Here is a 21,973-nt window from a genome sequence, read left to right as displayed (position 1 = left end):
CATATCAGAACTCTAAGATAAAACAGGCTGAAGTACATTTGTCGGCTTCACCATGTTAGCTTGCTTCCATAATACTTCCCTGTGACTGGTCCAGTCTCTGTCCCACTGGTGACCGGGCCCTATCACACCAGCGGGAGTATGCCAAGATGGATTCAATCCCAATCCAGTGGTCCCCGTGGCCACGTCTGCCAGGTCCTAACTCCCTCTATGCGCCTTCATTTATTTATGAATACGCTGTTTAGCCTGCTGCACTAGATACAAGTGGCAGAGAAATGCCTTGTGCACAATAAAGCCTCACTAATATCACTGTGCTATATGTGCACAGTGCATAGATTATGTAAGACTTCACTGTTCAGAGGTAATAAGTGTATGGCACCAAAAGACCCAGATTCACAGACTGTCATGTGATAATACATCCACCTGATACTGGTCAGATCTCTCCTCCTCCTGTCTCTTCTCACCTGCTCACACATAGACTCGTGCAGCACTTGTGAAATGCCAGTTAAGGCAAGAAAGCCCAACTGAGGACCCAGATAAACTACTGTTTCATTGTTGAATTAACCATTATATAGTTCACCTGTATCAACAGTAGATTTTCCTCTGCTCTTCAGAAGTAACTATAAGCTGCCTAAGATGGAGGTCGGGAATGTTTGGTGTTTTGGGGTCTGATGCTGAAATTTTTTTGAGATTAGAGGGAACTTTTTTGCTTGGGGAGGGGAAGTAGTGAGGGGAGAGGAATAGGGGGAAAGGGGGTTCCTGGAGTGAATATAGATGTAGACTGCATCACCTTCAGATTCATCAAAGAAAAAAAGGCAGAATCCAGTGTTGGTTACGCTTTTCTTATTTCCTGTATGCTGAGCTCCTGGAGGACTCATAACAGCTACCTCTGGTTCATCTAGTATTTCAATATAGAACTAAACACTTGGTTTAGTGCCTTGAGGTTCAGGTGCTATAGATTTTGGTGGTTCCTCATCTTTGACCACATCAAAGCTGCTTTTGTGGGAGCCTTATCGTTGTGCTTGTAACTTTAAAGTTTGTTTACTGCTCCTGTTACAGTTTTTTCTTTTTAAGAGTTTATGTCTTTGCATTTGTACAACTTCTGTCATTGGTAACGTTGTTTTGCTGAAAAATCATGGTCACCTGTCTTTCTTGGACTTTTCTTTTTTTTTTTGCACAAACTTGGGCTTTTCTTTCTCCTGTGAAGCCTGTGTTGCTTCAGTCTGTGTCTTGTTGAGTATTTGTCCCTCCCTATCTAGTTGAGCGGTTGATTGCCACTCATTTTTTGTCCACTCTTTATGATGTCTATGGCATGAACTAGGGATATTTTACAAAATGTCCATGTACCCTCTGAACATGGGAAAGCTCTGTATGCTGTACACTATACTACAATAGGTAGAATACAGGTCCCTCACTGAATTACAATTTGAGATAAAAGACAGACTATGTCATTGATCATATCAGAGTAAGACACAAGGATTTAAAAAAATAATAAAAATGTAAGTCTGAATGAATGATTCTGTATTCAATCTCAAACATTAATACATTAACAAATCTGTGTAGCAGAAAAGGGAACATTCACAGGGCTAAACAAAATGAATATATTCATCTTGGATGAAAATTGGATTCAACAGAGGGGTATTTTACAAAAATTTCCAATCAATCCAACTTCTTTAATAAAGCACAAACACATTAATATAATAATTACAAATACAATAAACACATATTAATCAAAAGCTAAGTTAAATGTATTTTTTGTCAAAGGCACTGAATGTATGAATGTCTGCACTATTGATTATTTGTGTTGATGCATCTATGCACTATGTGTCCAAGACAAACTTTACTTCTTGAACAATAAAGTTTAACTTACCTTGATAATATGCAGATTATAAGATTTTATACAAAATTACAAAATCATTTCTAGTTCGTACCAAAACCGGTTGTGAATTGAGAATGAAACGCCTAAGATGTTCTGGCATTTTTGACTCACCAAAAGGCAAAATATAAGAACAAACAAGATGAATGAAGTCAACCAGATGCAAAAGAGCCAGAGCTTGTTGTATGTGCATGTTCATAGCCGTCTCTTTTTCATGTCTCTATGAACATGCTGAGCTCAGATCCTGCAGAAACGAGTAGCTAACACAGATCTAGATGAAGAACTGTGGATTTACAGCATTTGATGACACTATTCAGTCATATGCAAATATCATTCCCGGCTCTGCAAATACTTTCCTCTCATGTGAGCTTTTCAAATCTGTTCATGCTGCTGCACTGGAATAAAATCATCGAAGGGATAAAACAGACAGACAATAGGGAGAAATCATTATGTCACACATAGTATTCCTAACCAAAGATTCATTCAAATACACCAGGTGTGCAAACAAATAATGAAAATGACGATAGTGATAGATGTATGATAATAGTAAGGACAGTAGTACATTTTTCAGCTGTAATTATCAACTGACAAGCCTCTATATATTGTCTATATACTTATGTCCTCCAAAGGCATTGCTTTTGGTTTTAAGTAAGGAAAAAAAATTGTACTTTGCATATTTATGAGCATTACCAGTGCAATTTCCATGTTGGTATTTCCGCCATCTTATTTCCAGGTGTAGCAGAGAAATGCCTGTCCTTCCAGGCTTAATCCTTTGATCCATGGAGAGAGCAGCTGTGATGTCAGCGCATGGAATCAAGGGAAACTCAGACTGAGCGCTGCTGTCAATCATGTTAGTTCAAAAAAAATCTCCAGCTCTCAGTCTTAATGAATGAGCAAATGTCCCCTTCAAGAGGACAAGCTTGCGAACCACTCATGCTAAGTTCAAGGGGATAAAGTCAGGCTGAAGAAAAGAACGAGGTTAATGGGAAGAACCTTGTGATAGCGTGAAATCATAAAATAACAAAACTTGATGCTGGAAATGTTTATGCTATTACTTTTTACTATTATACTACTATTACTTTACCACCTACAACTACAGATAGATAGAAATGATTATGTCATACTGTGGAAGAGGTTTTTTGACTTGAGTAGGGCAGCAATTACCTCAAAATGACAGGATACATGTACATTTTGTGTTTTTAATGAAAAGCCTATTTTGATTGAAAGTACAATATATTCTATCAAGTTGCCCTCAATCTGGATCACTTAATCTGGGTTAAATTCAAATAAAATGTCATATATTCAAAAAACAAACTGATTAAAAATATAAAATAAGTAGTTGGCTATAGTCAAAGATTTTTCTACATTATGTAATGAAAATAATTATTTTTCTTCACACCTCTGCAGTTGGGAGAACACGGAAGAACTTGATTCTCAAGAGTAACTCACACCTATGCCATGCTCCATGCAGAGAAAAGTTCTCAGTATTGATTCATGCTCAATCTCACTTCCCGCTCACCTTCGGCTGATGTATCTTTAATGGTTGTGTCCACATGATGGATTGATGCAAAGAGGTTTACAGTCTTGCAAGGTTCATTGCAGACCTGTTCTTTCTACTCAGTATCATTAATAATATAAGCACCAGGCCATGAACCTTGGCTCCCAACTCAGTCAGTGTCTGTGACTGTGGGACTAACCTGTGTAAGAAATAATCTGGCCAAGGGTAGCTCCAAGTGGGAGAATTTCTCAAAGACCTGCATTTTCAATAAAACCTTGTTATTGTTTCATTGCCTCCTACTTAAAACTTGAGCATCATCATATAAGAGTATATCCTCCGGGTATTTTTCCATTTGCCCTTGGCATAACATCACAACAGCAAATTCTAATTTCATTACTTTAATTGAATCAGTGCGGAAAGATGAACGGCATAATTAATAATTAATTGTATAGCATGTGCTAAAGCATGGAAATTCATCTTCCTAAACAGCTGGAGAGGAACAGTATCTTAGGGCATCGCCTTCTCCTCGCTTCACGCCTTACTCTCAGAGGAATTTACCAAAGCAAAACTGCAACACAAGTCAATATGTGTCAAAGTAAATCAATGGGCTCATTATAAATACAGATTTTTCATATTCTTTGTTTCACAGACAAATGAAGCATGGAAGTCAGCGCTGAATTGGTTTAGTGTAGCTGTGGTTCTGATTAGAGCAAATGTTTAATTAAAACAAAGCCAATTAAGTGAAACCAAAGCCAAAGGGTATAATTCCAACTGATCAAATTACCTCACACACAAGCTGCCTGTCTACACTGTCTTACCTTTGCCTTTTAATACAACAAAGATTTACTTCAGCCTGGTGTTTAATCATCACTCATCTCCTAAATCCTCTCATTAATGGCTCCCACATCTCACATCAAATGCTGAACATATCTGTGGATTTGAGGCTTCCTGATCAGATCAATCGCTGTTCCTGTCTCCTCACAGTCTCTTTATGAGATCACTAGGGTCAAAGAGAGCTAATGAACAAAAGGTCATGACCCAGTGGTTCAATCTGACCTCAACTTTAACATTCAACACCAAAAGGCACTTTTGTGAGTCTTCATGACATATATGCAGCAATGAATAATCATCATGTTTTTATTAAAGGTGCACAACGTAAGTTTTCTGGTGGAGGGTCCATCACCTGCTTGTCTCATGAAAATGTTATTGCTTTACCTGAAATGTTCTACAGCATGGTATTAAACATTTTATGAGGCCTATTCAATTGCAGGTGTTTTGGTCTCTTGGACCGTCTACCTGAAAACTTACATTGTACCCCTTGGTGTTGGAGATTTGTGATTGCTACCACCATGGCGTTGCAGATTTGTTTTCTGGCCTTAACTATTTGCCGAATGTCTCTACCCTTTCTCTCCCCATTTCAAATTGTTATGGACTTTTCTCTGAGAGCTGTAGCAGGCACACAAAGACTGTTGACTGAGGGAATGAGAAGAAGAGGGAAAAAAAGGAGAACTTGGACCTTGGACATTATGAAATGAACTGCTCATAAATATTTGGTGTGTCAATAGTCAACAACAAAATGGAATAGATGAAAGCAAAGAAATAATACTAATATGACTTCTGGAGTTACAACATTTGACTATGATGGCTATATTGCAACAAGGCAAGAAAGAAATTGCAGAAAGTCTACCTTAAAAAGGAACTATATTTCCTACGTTTTCTGGATGAAAGTGTAGCTTTAATCACAACAAATCTCTCAACATATCAATTCAATATATGTGCCTCTTTGATTGCCCCCAAAACAACAAACAACATACAAGAACATCCATGCCAGCCTGGTTTTGTGCATTCTTGTATTCAAAACACATTGGCAAGTATATCAGTCAAAGAGGTTTTATATTAAAGGCAATTTGTCACAGCGCCAAGGAAAAATAAAGGTCGGCTGAAATAATAAACAAATAGTGTTATGAATAGGCTAGAGGCGGTTTGGACCGTAAGCTTGCAACACGTCACATTTTCAATCTCTAGTGATGGGAGGACAAATCGCCTGAGAGGTGGGATTAGTCCTGTGAATCACTGATGGAATAAAAGCCTCTTGTTTGTTGCTTTGTAATTGTCTCTGGCATATTTACATGTTAAAAAATGGAAATCCTTTGTTAGGTGTTGGCATGGAATTGGCTCTCCTATGAGTCAGCAGTGATGTTAAATATTCATGAATCTGTGTGGAAAACGCCATTTAGAGGCCAGGGCACCACTGTGAAGTACGCAAAAACATGGATTAGCTGAGGTGACAGGGTTGATGAATACAAACATTTTTAGAAGATTTTGATTTTTGATTGGAGTAATGCTTTGCAGTCAGATTTACTCCAAGGAGATGATAAGAGTCCTATTAAAATGTTATGGAATTTTACAAGCAGCATAACCAGGGGATGGTATGTGAAGACGAAGGATTGATCTATAAGGTGACACCTCGTATCAGAACTGTCAATAGGAGGTCAGTAGCCCTCCACCACGGAGAATACCAACCATGCACTAAGCCTCCTGCTCAACCATGCAGCCACGATCAATGTTATATGAGAAGGTTGCGAACGGCCCCAAAGCTGCATCAAATAGTGAGAAACACTAAGCCGAGCAGGTTAGGATGAAAGGTAAGCAAAGGTGAAATCGAATTCTAATTTTGACACAAACAGTATGATCAAAAATGACTAGTGGATATGATGACTTTTATTTGTGTCCTCCGGCAAAACAACCTCAAGTAAAAACAGAAACTTTGTGATATTTTTCAGTGTCAGTTTTCACAAGAACAACAAAAGAAGCAAAAGAGAAAGTCTAGCCCTGCAAACTCAAAGGAAGCCAAAAATGCCAATACACACAGGCAGAGGAAACATCAGAGATTCCACTGTTAACATTCAACTTGATCTGTTTTGTTTGATGTGCGATGCTTAGAGAATGGGTTCCAGCCCGTATCTGCTGGCATCAAATCTCCTGGTCTCTTGAATAAAAAGTTTAAATAACCACAGTTTTAACTTGGCAACTATGCATTTAAAAAGTTTGTGTTTGAACTACACACAAGGGCTAGTGGATTACATTTAAAATAACAGTCAGGGCATGGCACCAAAATGATATTTATCCTTTCTGGTTTTGCAGCTAAAGTGAAAACCAGTGTACTGGATAGGATGCACATCATTTCATTAAGTAAATGTTTGCACAGAGATATACTTCCTACCTTCATGTCAAGTGATGTCACCCTGCATTTACATTACAACTGCAACTGATCATTAAATCGTTTTGTTAAGAAGTGTAGAAGAACAGAAGCACATTTCTCAATTTAATCACTCTTGTCAAATGGAAAGAAACACTAGTATTTTGCTTCTTATATCCATTATTTTGGCTTTTGGTAATATATCAAGAGAAAGGTATTTAAAAGCTGACACACAAATCAAAAATTGTGATACCTGATTGAGTCTCCTGTGACAATATCTTTCAGCAAGCCTATTTAATCCATCATTTATAACCCTGTGCAATATGGTTTAACGTCACTCTTAAAGAGCCTGTATTACACTATTTTCTGATCTATGTTATAACATTTCCTTATCATTGTTTCATTGCTTGAAATTATTATTAGTCTGCACAAACCCTGCATATTTAGGCTGTGCCTCAAACAGAAAGCCTGGAATTTCCAATCACTATTATTATTACAATCACTGTTAACTTGAAAACTACCACCACTAAATGACATTACAATGTGGAACAGATCATTTTAAGGTTTTGAGATGTAAACTAATAAATGGTTACTCAAGCATGTGTGAATAAAACAAAACACAACTCCATGTTTTTAATGAGGTAACAACATTATAATAAGGCACGGTGGCCCTCAAAACACCTTGACTCCAACCTTATGCCTCTAACTGAATTCACACTGCTCTCAAGTCACTGTTGTGTGTTGACTTTGGTATTCTGACAGTAGCAGGGCTCGGAGCTGAACTGTACACCATGTCTCTCTGACTGACAGCTTTGTTTGTATGCAGAACACACAACCATCACCTGGGGAGCAGCTGGGCCTGGACGTACAATGGGAAAGTTCAAACTCTTTCTACTATAGGGCTGTATGGTAACATGAAAGGGTATAGTTAGAGATAAGTAGTTCAGACTATTGTAGAGAACTACAAAAAATATAATCTCTATTTATTATAATTTTTTTTTTTCAATTTTGGTCACTTTGATAATTTCTAAAACATCACTGTATATTTGAGAAGCATTCCTGCTGGTAGATTTTGGAGTATAGGAGGAGACAAATACTTAAAAACATTTTCAGACAAGATTTAAGATTAAAAAATACCCAAACATGCATACAACTACAGATACTATGTGAGTGATGGTTGGCTTTGTTTTTGCTTAGGTTTACTATTATACTTGATGCAGGCTTATGATTTAGAGTAATTTTATTATTGTTACATTCAAAAATTATAGAAGTATAGAAACAAATAATAATATTACACAGTAAACACTAGTCATTTGAAACCACACAGATGACATTAAGCAGAGAAGACTGATGTGTGTGGTATGGCTGACTTGCTTAAAGAACACAGGGCCTGGCCTTCTCCTGAAAGAACAAGGGCTGTCCCAGCAGTGAAAATAAAAGCTAACAGAATTATTTTGGAAAGTGGCGACTAGGCTCTCTGCCAATTTGACCAGCAGAGTGTGAGAAGGTGAAGGGTATCGTCGGCTGCTCAAAACACCACTAACATTATACTGGATCTTCAACAATGGCCGTGAGCCTAGACTGAGTCATCTGAGGGAAGAGACGTCACGTTTAGAGGGCAAAACCGAAGAGGCTTTTGTTAAGGTGTGTGGGGAATGAACAACCATAGAAATGACTAAAACAACTCTTTGTCATTTGGTGCCACTGTAGAGGTATTAACCAAGCCTTCAGTGGTTGATAGCCACCACAAAACTCTGTCAGCCTTAAGGACCACAGACTGGTATTATTGTTAAATCTCTTTTCCTTATTTCATCTTACCATTGCTCTTGAAATATTGCTCTGTTCAGAGTTTATTAGATTTGTTTCTCTATTTGAAGTTTTATTAAGTTGAAATTTGTTCACTTGGCAGGCAGAGCACATTGAGAACAACCCCATAAACACAGACAAACAAGACCACAAGCATTTTACTATGTTTCCAGCAATATGGTCAACACCCTGTGAATCCAGTGAGCTATATTAAGAACAAACATATTTTGTTCCAAACAGATCAAATGTATCATGTAACTTTATCATGTAGCAGTATCATGATGTAATATGGTGTTAACCAAATACAGACACAAGAATATGATGTAATTTTGAAAATAACACTGACAACTAGCTAACAACTCATTGTATAACTATGTTTTATATACAAGATTACCCTTCAAGCTTTTGTCAAAGTGAATGTATTTGTTCTGTATTCAGTCTGTGTCTCAAATTCAGCTCGAGGTCCCAGGGAGACCCCCACGCACACACACACATTCATTATTGTCATCACTCTCATAATGTTCACAGACCCAAGGTGATCCTTTGCACTTTTTTAGCTGGCTGGCCTAATCAAATTACTTAGGCACCGTTTGCCTTGCAAACAGGTTTTGATACAGTGCAAATGATTATAATTTCAGTGGTCTAGCCTGTGAGACAGCTCCAGCCTTGCCATGTTGATTGGTGAAGTGCTCTTTAATTGGTTTAAACTTTGCTCTCACTGCTAAGGGATCTACACGCTTAATTTCAGCAAAAGGTCAATATCAATAAATCAGATGCTAGGGATGGGGAGAGGCCAGCAGCATTGGAAATAAAACACATCACGCTCACACTGAGCAGGAACTGACCACAGGGAGGGGAGAGTGAGCTGACCCCAGTAACACCCTGCACCAACAGGGCGCTAACCGAAGATTAGAATCCAAATCTCTGTCTGCCCACTCACTTGTCAGGTGTTTATTGCCCACGACCTTGTGCAAGATGAGGTCAGATTTTCATATTATAGCCAACCAGTTTCTTTGGCACATTTGGTTGCAGTGTATTAGACAACCACTTTAATGAAAGCGGGAAAGGGCTGAATAGTGGCCGTATTTGCAAGTCAGAGGCACCAAGAAAAAGAGTCAGTAGTGGGTCTGAGGGCTAAAGCAAAAAAGACTGCACTATATTGTTTGCAATGCACAGCAGATGCAGAAAGACATGGAGTGATATGAGAGAAAATCTATTGTGTAGGGTCCTTTCTTTTCACATTAGCACCTCTCCCGGGTGAGGCGAGCGGGCGACACTGCGGTACTCCACACCATCAAGAGGGTATCCACGCTAAAGTGACGTCCCTAAGGATTTCACTCACCCAAATGCAGAGATGAACAGGTCCACTGATTACACGTCTAATACATTGTACGGCTCATCACTCTCTGAGGCCCAAGTGGAGCTTTAGCACACACACACACAGAAGCATTTCAGGCCACACATTAGAAAAGCAAGCACACACTCCCTCTTGTCATGCTCTTACAAAAAGTGGTTTTCATTGTCAACACTTTAGCTTTGGAGTGCCCTATCCACAAAAGAGATCACGTCACCTGTCAGTCAGAGAGGTATCTGCATGAATTGGCTTACTAAAGTGGAAAAATGGTTGGTGGTAATTGGGATGTTATTAAATGTTATTCAATGTATGGCTGAGTGCACACTTAAAGTATCTTCTGTATAATATGATGAAGATGAAATGCCGTAAAAATTGTGATATATTTGATAGTCCTTCCTCTGAGTCAGTTTATTCCCATTAGGGAATCCAGCATCTGAGCCTCACATGATGCTACATACATTTTAGGTATATACTGTATACAGACTAGGGCTGCAGAAATAATACGCACACTCCCCAATGGTAAATCATGCACAAGACATTTCTCAAGCATTTTTTTTTTGTTTATACTCACAGTTTAGAGCATGGGTTGATAACTGAGGCCCTTAGTCACTGAGTCGATTGATCGTTTTATGTAAATTTAAGGATTTATATGTAAAAAGGCATATTAAAATCACAATTTACATATTAATCTGCCTGTTAATCTGTTTTTATATAATTAAATTACCTGTTTTTGCTCTAACTCCCGTGCATTTGTTGTCCTGTGAGTGCAGTTTGGGTCAGGTACATCTGGATATGTCATAGTTATGAGAGCTTTTTGCCTCTTTTTTAGTCAACTAATCCTTAAGCAGGACCTGTCTTTACCCGACTATGTTCCTAATACAGACGAGCATTCATTCTGACATTCATTTATTACTAACAGTTTGCAATTTAAATAATGCATCAGTTTGGCAAGAGCAGGCACAAAAAGAGACCACAGGAAAACAGGATGGACATGCTCAATAAAAAATGTATTGTGTATGAACTAGCAAACAAGAAAGACAGCAGGTCTAGTATATTGCCAATTACAACTATTATGAGTCCTTGTTTTACTGATGTATCAAATAAGTAGTGTTCAGAGAGACCATATAACAAGCCTCTTCCACAAAACCTCTGTGTGAAAATGGAATAATAACTTTTTAAATGCAATCCAATGTTTAATTAAACACTTTGCATAAACATTTGATCATAAATCTGTATTGTGTTAAATGAATTGAAAGTAGCTCATCTTGCAGAACAATAGCACAAGGCTGACCCTCCTGAGGTTCCATGTCAGTGCTGCTCATTGGTCCAGGAGACCAGGAGACAGCTGTGTGGTGTGTTGTGTTCAGCTGAGTGGAGCTGGCCTTTAAACCATCTGCAGAGCTGAACCTGAGCTAATGACCGCACAAGGAGTGAGCTCATCTCCACAGCACTTCTCACTATCTTTGACTGAGGACCATGAAAGCATCATGGACAACGCAGGCTGACTGTGTCCTCAGAATGTACCTTGGAATAGTGACAAGTTTCTTATTTTTCCTTCTTCAGAAAGGAGCGTTAATAATCTACGATCAGATCACACCAATCCGAAGATAATAAAGCATAATGATAGGCCCCAATCAAGTTGAACCTGAGTACTACGAGGCTAATAGCATTTCATGTCCAATTAGGTTAGTTGATGCCACTGCCTCTCCCTCTCACAACTCTATGATATAAAAATGGAGGCATTCTTCACATTAAGTTGACAGACTGGGTCAAAATCAGTTACTGTGCGGCTTAAGCAGTTCTGACACGGTATCTTCACTCCACTTTATGATCAGACCAAGGAAATTTGATATTAGCTGCAGCGAATACTGATTCTGAAGAAAAGGGGTTTTGAATGAAATGTCAGAAAATAAATAACTAAAAAGTCACTAAAAGTAACTGCGTGATGACCCTACCCTCTAACCTTAAAGGGATAGTTTGGGATTTTTTACATAAATCTGTATGGCATCCCAGTGAGCAGTGTCGTGCATCCACACTGACTTACCCCCGACAGCGTCCGGTGAGCCGAGATACTGGTCGTATTCGGTGCTGACGAAAGTAGTCCGGCAAGTTGGCTGGGGACTGTATAATAAAACGTTTTTCTTCTCAAAACAATATGTGTTCAAAAGAGTGATACATTTGTATCACAAAACCATCGTCGCCTAAAAAGTCAGACCTCATTATCGCTTGGCACTATTTTCTTTCCTTTCGTATCACTCCGCGCTGCCGCCAGATGACAGCCGCGCAGGAATACATCACTTTCTGCAGTTGTTCGGCAGTGTTTACATGCGCAGACCGCCGCGACGCGAGAGAGCTAACATGAGAGCTAGAGCGATAAGTATATAAGCCTGGTTCACTTTGTTTACTGCTCGGAATATTAGCGACAACATGTCTGATTATGACACCGACAATAAAGACTTTGCCTTTACCACAAAGCCAAGGGGAGATCTTTGTGAACCCGAATATACTGATGCCGAATTTCACCAGATGGAGTTAGAATGGGCAGAGAGAAAGACAGAGAAGTGGTACAAGTTGAAGCTGGAGCCGTGAGAGACCGGGTGAGCGACAATCACCATCACGTCATTTATAAACTTGTATACAGCGAACACAGAGCCTATACTGTGGCTGAAGCATGGACGACTAATAGAAACATGGAATCATCCACATGTCAACGTAGCTGCTACCAATAGTGTACGCGACATTTACAATAGTAATAACAGTCGACTTATAAAGTTACATTTTGTAGAAGCTTCACTGGTGATATGACACTGAGTGATTTACTGCACACAGCGTTAGTAGCTGATTCTTGAGCCTGTCCTCTTGTAAACATAGCGGCACTTCTTCATTCTTACATGGTTTAGTTTCCACATTGAAGCCTAAGACAAGAAGCCAAAGTTTCCTCAGCGCAAAGTCCGTGACAGGAAAACAGTGAAATGTGCGTGGAGATTCAGCCAGATTTTTGTTGTTACAGCCTGGATAATCAAGAGTTTGCACCATTTTTTAGATATATTCATATGTATCTTATACAAGCTTATATACTTATCGCTCTAGCTTTCTCGCGTGGCGGCGGTCTGCCCCTGTAAACACTGCCGAACAACTGAAGAAAGAGATGGATCCGTGCGCGGCTGTCATCTGGCGGCAGCGCGCAGTGATACGAACGGAAAGAAAATAGTGCCAAGTGATAATGAGGTCTGACTTTTTAGGCGACGATGGTTTTGTGATACAAATGTATCACTCTTTTGAACACATATTGTTTTGAGAAGAAAAACGCTTTATTATACAGTCCCCAGCCAACTTGCCGGACTACTTTCGTCAGCACCAAAAACAGCCAGTATCTCGGCTCACCGGACGCTGTCGAGGGTAAGTCAGTGTGGATGCATGACACTGCTCACAGGGATGCCATACAGATTTATGTCAAAAATCATGAACTATCCCTTTAAGTGAAGTAGTGGTGGCAACATTTTCAACATTTTATTCACTTAACCCAGATTTACAGTTAAAAGGTATGTGACACTAATACAAAGCTTTTCACCAGGACTTCTTAACCAAGGCTCACAACCATGGCTTCCCGCTCCTTGGCCTATGGAATGATCTCTCCATAAGAACAAACTAGGGGTGGGCGATATCTCGATATTTTAAATACATATAGATATTTTTAAACTCGATATAGATTCTGACATATCGTATATATATATCGATATAATGCTTATATGCAATTCTGATTTCGCCACTTTGCTTGTTTGCCTTCTCTGTGCGTGCCCCCGCCTCCTTGATTTTGCTCGCTTGTGTCTCATTCACTACCACCCTGAATGCTGAAAGTTGGTGCCAGTGAAAAGCTTCTAGCATCATGAACGTTTTCCACCATTTACAGACAAGACCATCAGTAGCACATCCTGTCACAGAGAGAAGAGAGCTGAACTGCATTAGCAGCACAAGGAGCGAGCTGTTTATGCAAATTAGCCATGTGGTTTTAAGTTTCGTTTCTGTAAAACGTAAACACGTGCGCAGAAATGCATTAAACACATTATAATCTCAAATGGGCTGATGTGGCTCTATAGTGGTTATGGTTTATATGTTGTAAAGTTTAGTAATGTAAAGTTTATCTATGCAGAAGATTTTAATGAATAATCAGCTGCAGTGTAACTTGTACAATAGTGTTTGGAAACATTCTGTTTGATCTGCGCAGATGCCTCATAGTTCCTTACTGCTGGATAGGAACATGCTAAAGGAGCTCATGGTTCTGGTTATGGTATGGATAACAGAGTTAATGCGCTTGAGTTGAGTTGTTTAATTTGTGAATAAAAAGAAGGTAATATGTATTACTTATTTTATTTAACAGTTAACTTATTATTTATGCAATTAGAGATTTTTTGTCATCTTAAATGTGGCAGAAGCACTGCCTACCTCTTGCACTTCAATAAAAAAAGACAATGTGGAATTTGGTATATTTGTTCTTGCAATTTTCAGTTTTAGGGGGTTATTTTTCCTGATAGGAAATTGATCCTGATATATATTGTATATTGAGATATAGCAAAATATATTGAGATATATTTTTTGCTCCATATCGCCCACCCCTAGAACTAACCCTAAACTGTATATATAAATGGACATAGCTAACCCACTAGTCGCCGCATTTCAAGTAGGAAATGAGCATGGGGGGGTGCTTCTAGCTTTCCAGCATCAACTTTACATTGAAAAATCATCACCCCTCCTTCTGTAACTGCTGCAGTGAGCCTTGTCATTTTGGTCTTAAAATGTTTGTATTAACCCGCTCTACAATATCCTGGTGTTTGCATTTCGCTATTGTGCCTGTAAATATGGAACATAGCTCCAAAATTGCCCCTATAACTGCTAAACTCGTGCTGTTCGGTATGGGTGAAGTCACACTCTTTAAGTCCATTTCTTTATACAGTCTATGGAGCACACATAAATGAGGCAGAGGCCCTCAACAATTTCAGATGCAAGAATGTTTAACATACAGATCAGACAAATATTGTTTAGACATTGGTACAAAATGTGACAATAGCAAGCTAGAATGAAGAATGCTTTTAAACATATATAGTATGCATTTTTGTATAATAACACTAAGAGCTTGAAACAAACCATGGAGTAGTAAGTGCATTCGCTATAAAACAAACCTGAGTGGGAACAGCAGGGAAAACGTATAAAAGTCAGTGCGGCATTGCCAAATGGAGCCCTGCTTGATAGATAATGCCCATCTCGGAGCCCGTGAGGAACATTAGCAATGCTTATTTAAACAGCTGGGTTGAATATTGCCCTTTTAAACAGAATGAAATAGTCCCATTAGCAGACCATGCACTCAAATCCTTTCACTTCTCACTCTGCTATAAAAGTCCCCCAACATCTAAGGAAAGTTGATTAACAGTGAATGACTCCAAATGGGTCCATAAGCCACGCCAGCACAGAAAACTAGTAGTTAAGAGGTAAAATCTCACTACTTCAGGGCACTGCACCTGAATTTTGTGTCTTGCGTCTCAAAAATGTGAAAAATATTGTTTTTAAATTCAGTGGTCCATTATTCCATACTTCCATACTAACACATCCCCACATGAGTTTATGAGCTCTTTTCTCAACTTTCAGAGGTCAGTTGAGAACTGCAAAGGTAACGTTAACACTACTAGCAGGCTAACAGTGCATCAGTCTTACTTCCTGGTTCATGGACAATAAAAATACTTTATAATTAGATGAGGAAGCAGTGGTCTCATTTTGACCCTAAGAGCTGCTTTTACAATATAACTGTAGAGGGGCAAGACACATTTGCAAATGTATATTAAAAATATTGTTGCAGTAAACACCAAATAGGTTTTTACTAATATATATCATATATCATATATATATCAAACGGCATTTGTGCAAATAATAAAGCATTTGATACAATTAAGCAATGTTTAAAACAAGCATATGCCATCGTTTTTATATAAACATTTTCCATTGCAGAATGAGTTAATCATGTAAATAACAAATAAACATGCAAGTTACTTTTTTCCGAATACTTTCCTATCCAAAGAAATGTTGTTTTTGCAATAGCAGTCCAATTTAATTGTACACATGTCATTCTTCTACATCTAAAATAACACAGTCCAAGCTTGGAGCCATATTTGAGAAAAATACCCATGCAGTCAGGCAATTGTTACTAGTTAAATGCAAACACAGTTTTGAGGGACCACAAATGAAAACTTCTTTGACTATAAAACCACATTCTACACTTTCTATTAAAAAGAGAAGGAAAAATAGTAGTAAAAGCCCCCAAATTAATCTTAAATAATTTGTTGGAATTATTCTCTAAAGCATGTTCTAAAATAAATTCAGTAATTTAAAATTCAATCAACAATTCCCTGAGCTTTTAAAATTTGTAGCAGCCTCTAGACATACACAACCTCACATTAATGAGGGAAAAATATGACAAAGCCAAAGGCCCATCTTCCCTCAAGAATTACAAGTCTACATTCATTATTCATGCACGTTTTGCTGCATTTGCCTTAATATATTGTCTGTTATCTTCCTAATGTGGAGGAATACTATCGTGAAATTAAGATTTGCACTTCCCCTGCATCACTACCTGTGATTTAGTGATTCCAAGTTTTTTGTGACCAACTGAAAAAAAAATTAATAAAAAAATAAAAATAGAAGAATAAAATAGAAGAAAAAAATATAAATAATACTAAAAAATAAACAAAAATATATGTTAAAAGAGCTTTATGGTGTAATATGTAGCTTGGCCCAGCATGCTACACTTTACAAGTCTGCTTCCACTGCTCCTGAGAAGATGGACCAGCAGCATTGAAGGATGGGTCAAATGCAGAAGACAAATTTCCCTACAGGGACAAAAAAAAGAGTACCTTAACCTTTACCTTAACCGCCACTCACAGCTTGGGCTTTGGAACCAAAGTCCTTGAGAGGGATTGAACTCTCCACTTCTCTGGTGTTGCGGTTAGAGAGAGAGGCAGTTGTGGGCTTGCACAGCTCAGCGTCCATGTGTTTGGGTCAGGGACCAATAGACTGTTGTATCGGTTTATTGGTAAAACAGTGGTGCAGAGGACCCAGCCTTCTTTGGATCCCTGGAAGGAGTACTGGACAGTGCACAACCAGCAATTCCAGTGTTCTACTGGGGGACTTCAACATCTACATGGGCAATGACAAAGACCCCTGGAGAGGGGTGTTCAGGAAGAACAGCCTCCCCGATCTGAACCAGAGCAGCGCCCTGTTATTGGACTACTGTGCTACTTACAGTTTGTCCATAACAAACTCCGTGTTCAAGCACAAGCGTGTCCATCACTGGACACTCTTTTTTTGCTCCTCCACCAGGCTGTTCTTAACATAAATTAGTATTTTGAACTTTATAAAAGTTATCTTTGAAAAAATGAATATATGAATATGTCTGTTATGTCTTCAATTGTAAGCCTATGTTTCGGTTTCATACCGTGAGGTTCATACCGAGATAACACTGTGCCGTGAAATTTTGATATCGTTACATCCCTTGTTCCCACTACAGAGGAACTGCACTCCTCAGCCTCTCCTGTAAGGGGTCATTGCCGGCTGTAAGACATGTTCCCAGTGCATGTTGGACTCCACCAGCTCTGCCCTTTGTTAATGGTATTTATAGACAAAATTTCAGGAGCCATGGGGTCTGGTTTGGGGACCACAGGAGCTCATCTGTTTGCAGATGATGTGGGGGGGACATGAGTTTCCACTGCAGTGTTGGATGGTGCTCCCTTAGAGATAGAGATAGGGTGAGGGAGGAGCTAGGAGTAGAGCCACTGTTCTTCCACATCAAGAAGGGCCAGCTGAGGTGGCTTTCGCATCTGTTCCAAATGCCTCCTGGATATCTCCTTGGGGAAGTGTTCTGGGCATGTCCCACCAGAAGGAGGCCCTGGGGAAGACCCAGGACATGCAAGAGTGACTATGTCTCTCGGCTGGGCTGGGAATGTCTTGGGGCCTCCAAAGAGGAGCTGGAGGAAGTGTTGGGGGTGAGGGTGTCTGGGAGTCCCTGGTAACTGCCACTGTGACATGACCAGGGCTCTAAAGTGCGCGCATTTCACTCACATTTGCGAGCAAATATTTCGGCATACAAACAAAGAAAACAAAACAGTCGCACATGTGAAAGTGCTTCTTGCAGCCCACAAAAAGGAGAGCACTGCGCACTTGTAATGTGGCGCGTTAAAGATTCTAAAACGTATCAAATAACAAAGCAGCCAAAACAATGTTCTAAAATGTATTAAACATTAAGGGTGCACTCTTACTGTTTAGATTTTAGAACTGTGCTCAAGCACGGATAGCCCCTAAACGCGTTTGTCTACTGTGAGCGCATTTGTTTGGTACTTTGGCATGTTGGAGGATATGGGCCAAGGTATGCCACAGTTGCTCATGTACGTTATGTTTGCTGATAGGGTGGGTATGTTATACGTCGTTATAAAGATTAGACTCTCTATATTATGTTCATTTAATCCAATTTACAGACAGATAAATGTCCTAATTTGTGGCTCCGCATCAGTATTTATCTGCGGAGTCATTTGTGTGTGTGTGTCCGTACTGTCTCTGAACACACGTCACTCACGTCACATTACTCACGTGCTCTTGTTTACACCCGCAGACAAAGATCCATGTGCGCAACACTTAGATTATATTCTTTTTATGGACAATTGGTTTGGGTCTGGATTAAAAGGACATTTATTAGTGCAGACTTGTGATGTGAGGAGGACCCTGTGTGAGCGGTGAGTGTTGGAAAGCTAGTTTTAGTTCTTTCTCATTGGCCTATTGTAAATTTATTGATATGTAAATGAGCTGTGAATAGACGTGTGAATGATCCACATTTATGCATATAATTAATTACGGCGGCGCACACATATTTACCGCTAAAGGCTAATAGCGGTAGTTTCTTTACTAGCTAGTAGTTATGGGTCGGTCGCAAACAAAACGGCTCTTAGAGTCGGCACTTTGAAGCAAACAACGGGAGCCTGCTCCTTATCGGGAGCCGTGTTTTCTCTTTCTCTAATTTTATTCTCTTCACGCCGTGTGCAGACTCGTGGTAGTTTGACAGCGGCTCAAAACGAAATTTTCAGAAATATGCGTGTACAGAGGATAGAAAAAAAATGTGCATGTTTGGCTGTAGTTCAGCATAAAATAAATAAACCAGGACTAATCTTGGGCTCGAGAGAGGGAGAGAGATAGAGACCGAGTCTTGACACTCAGTCCTGGTTCAGTCCTGGTTTAGTCCTGTTTTACACATGAAGAAGAACTGGAATACCCATCACTAATAGCCAGAATGTGATGCAAAAATGCCATTAGGCCCATCTACTGTCTGTAAATATGACATAAAGAGGCAGAACAACAATAAATGTTGCCTAAATAAACCCAATTTAAAATCCACTAGAGCCAAACCTACGTTTTTTAAACAATTAAGATTTACAGTGAATTTTTACATCACTAAATATATTGGTGATTATTTCAGCCACTTTATCGGTTTTATATCGGCCACAACAAAATCCATATCGGTTGGGCTCTACTACTTACTACTTACTCACGACTTACTATACGAGCCCTGTCAGGTGTGCTGATGTTACTCATACAAGGAAAACTCCACTCCAAGACACACAGCGAATTTTCGCTTACCTTCAATAAGGACTGTGCACAGTGACATAATTTCTGCAGCCTCTCCTCCGCTCTGTTTTTATATCCAAAACTCACGAAGGAGCGCATATCATAAAAGGATATCTGCCTCACTATTTGATAGATATTTCATGCCGCTGGACTTCTTTCTCCACTAAAGCGATAGCTCTGCTGCATGACATGTTACAAATCATGGCCTACTGATTATGACATGATTTTTGTCTAAACTTAGTCTGTAGTTAAATTTTTTTTCAATTCAGTACAATTTTATGTTAATTAGTCTCTAGGAAGAAACCCTGACCATGACCCAAGGGTCTAATTCAACTGCCAGCAGTCATGCAGGAAAAGTACAGTCGCAATTCTCTCGATGTTCTTATAAAATTTATTCAAGTAAGTTGGTGTTGGTGTGTGCAACGTCTGCACTGTAATAAACGTTCAAAATGAAAACTTGCGTACTTGTGCCCCCATTTTTTTTCTGTGTTCCAAAATTTTTTAACTTTGGGGCATGTGTGCTCCTGGAAAAAAAAGTTACTGTAGAGCCCTGGACCTGACCCTGAATAAGCGGAACAAGATGGATGGATTTCCAAATAAACAGTTTTTTATGCCGTGCTGGTATGTTTATCCCCTGCATTCTACATACATTGACTTATCCATTATTGTTAGAGGTACCAGGGGGTTGCTGGAGTCCATGCAATTACTCACCATTAGCTCGAGTACAGACAATTAACAAGCTGACCAATCTATGCAAAGCCAGAACAAATTTCAGGTCCATTTTACAAACATGCACAAGCAGTCAGAAAGAAATCATTGTTAGTGGTCTTCTGTATTACTCAACCACCCTCTACTAAAAAACCCTATATCCGGTAATGTTTTGTCTGACACCTTGACTCATGTTCGCTGGCCTACGTGACACGCAGAGCTGCTAAACTACCACTGCTCCCCCAAATGGAGTCCTCATTTTCAGGGAGACACGGCAGCATGGCATAACACACTTTGTCTTGGGAATGACTTTTTCTCTGCCTGTGTGGCTCTACGGGGCCGGACATGGCTGGCTGGCGCTCAGGGAGACAGATGGAGGCTGCTGGCTGGCCTGACACATGTTGAGAGGCTGTGATGAGTCAGTGACGACCGGTGGGTGGAATAGAGGGAGGGGGTGCGGCTGTGGTGGGGGCTAACCGCTCTGTCTGTGTGATGTGTTGATGAGAGTGGAGAATGATGCAGCTCGAACAGCGCAATACAAAGACTGCACTAAGATGTGGGATGAATAACTTACAAGAATCAGTGCAGGGAATACATTTCAAACAGAATGTTAGATTGATAAAAGGAACAAGCTTCGATTCATTGAAAAGCTAAATCAAAATAAACGTAGATAGTTTTTTAAATTCTAATATAATCTCTGTTATATGATGTGATACATTTTTTAAGTATGTCTGTAGTACAAGGGGACAATTAAAGGTTTATTTTATAGATACATTTGCGTCTACATGTTTATTTATATCTACATGTTAAGTTATACTTAACTAGAAAAAGTGTCTTTCACTACTCTCATCACCAGAGCACTGTGCTGGAAAGGTAGAAAGCCTAAATCCATGTCAGTAGCAGCAGGGCCCATTCTCCCCCCCAAGTAAACCATCAGTTAGAATGTTTAATTTACAGTGAAATCCAGTCTGATCAAGTATTGACCATCCCAGTTCAAACTATACTTCCAAACTACAGGAGTATAGTCCATCATTTAATTACATGTTTACATGTGCATTCAAAATGTGCATAGCAAAAAACTGTTTTACTAGGATAAAATACATTGACTATCTCCCAATCATAGTCTCAGGTTTACATGAGGTAAAAAAAACAACTACATTTTAGGTTCACATTTGGTTAGGAAAACAATATGCATTTTCTTTTATATTTTTGTGGACTTGTGAGGACTGCCCCAGCCCCATGCTGAGGAGCTGTCACTCAACCAGCCCGGGCTGATAATTTGATCCTAAATATAATTTGCTTCTAATTATGTTGCTAAATCGAATTCCTAGTCTTTAAATGTTCATATTGTCCAGTGCTATATGTCATAAATATTCTCTTTTCATTACAGCTGGTCTGATAAACCAGTTGTAAATGTTCCCAGTGTCCTTTGTCAAGTCAGTTGTCAAGTCGTGTGCTAAGATGGTAGTTTATAATTTTAAAATTTCTTGGCTTAATAAATGCTTTACATTTTTGAATTTTGCTGTGTGTTCTGTGCCAAACCCTCAGGTCTTGTTTCTAACATGACTTTTACAGAAACCACTGTGTATTTCTTTATTGTTTTACTTGTAAACCATCATGTTTGTTACAAATTAACCAAGCATTTGGTTAATAAACCTGTCAATCATGTCCATTGGAAATTGTGGACAATACGTCATAAAAGTAAAAGCATGTGGTCTTGGCTGACAACATCCTATTAGTTATATAGTGTTCATATTGTCTAGGCAGGCATGATGACTGAGCTATGGACGAGATCACAGATAAACCTTTCCAACAAATGCTCTTTTAACTCTTTACAACAACTTTGGTCTGCAGGTTTTTTTTTATTATACACTGAAT

The sequence above is a fragment of the Boleophthalmus pectinirostris genome, unplaced genomic scaffold, assembly GCF_026225935.1.
Source record: "Boleophthalmus pectinirostris isolate CB_2022bp ecotype Guang Dong unplaced genomic scaffold, ASM2622593v1 HiC_scaffold_19, whole genome shotgun sequence".
Taxonomy (NCBI): Eukaryota; Metazoa; Chordata; class Actinopteri; order Gobiiformes; family Gobiidae; genus Boleophthalmus; species Boleophthalmus pectinirostris.
This window is presented reverse-complemented; position numbering follows the sequence as displayed.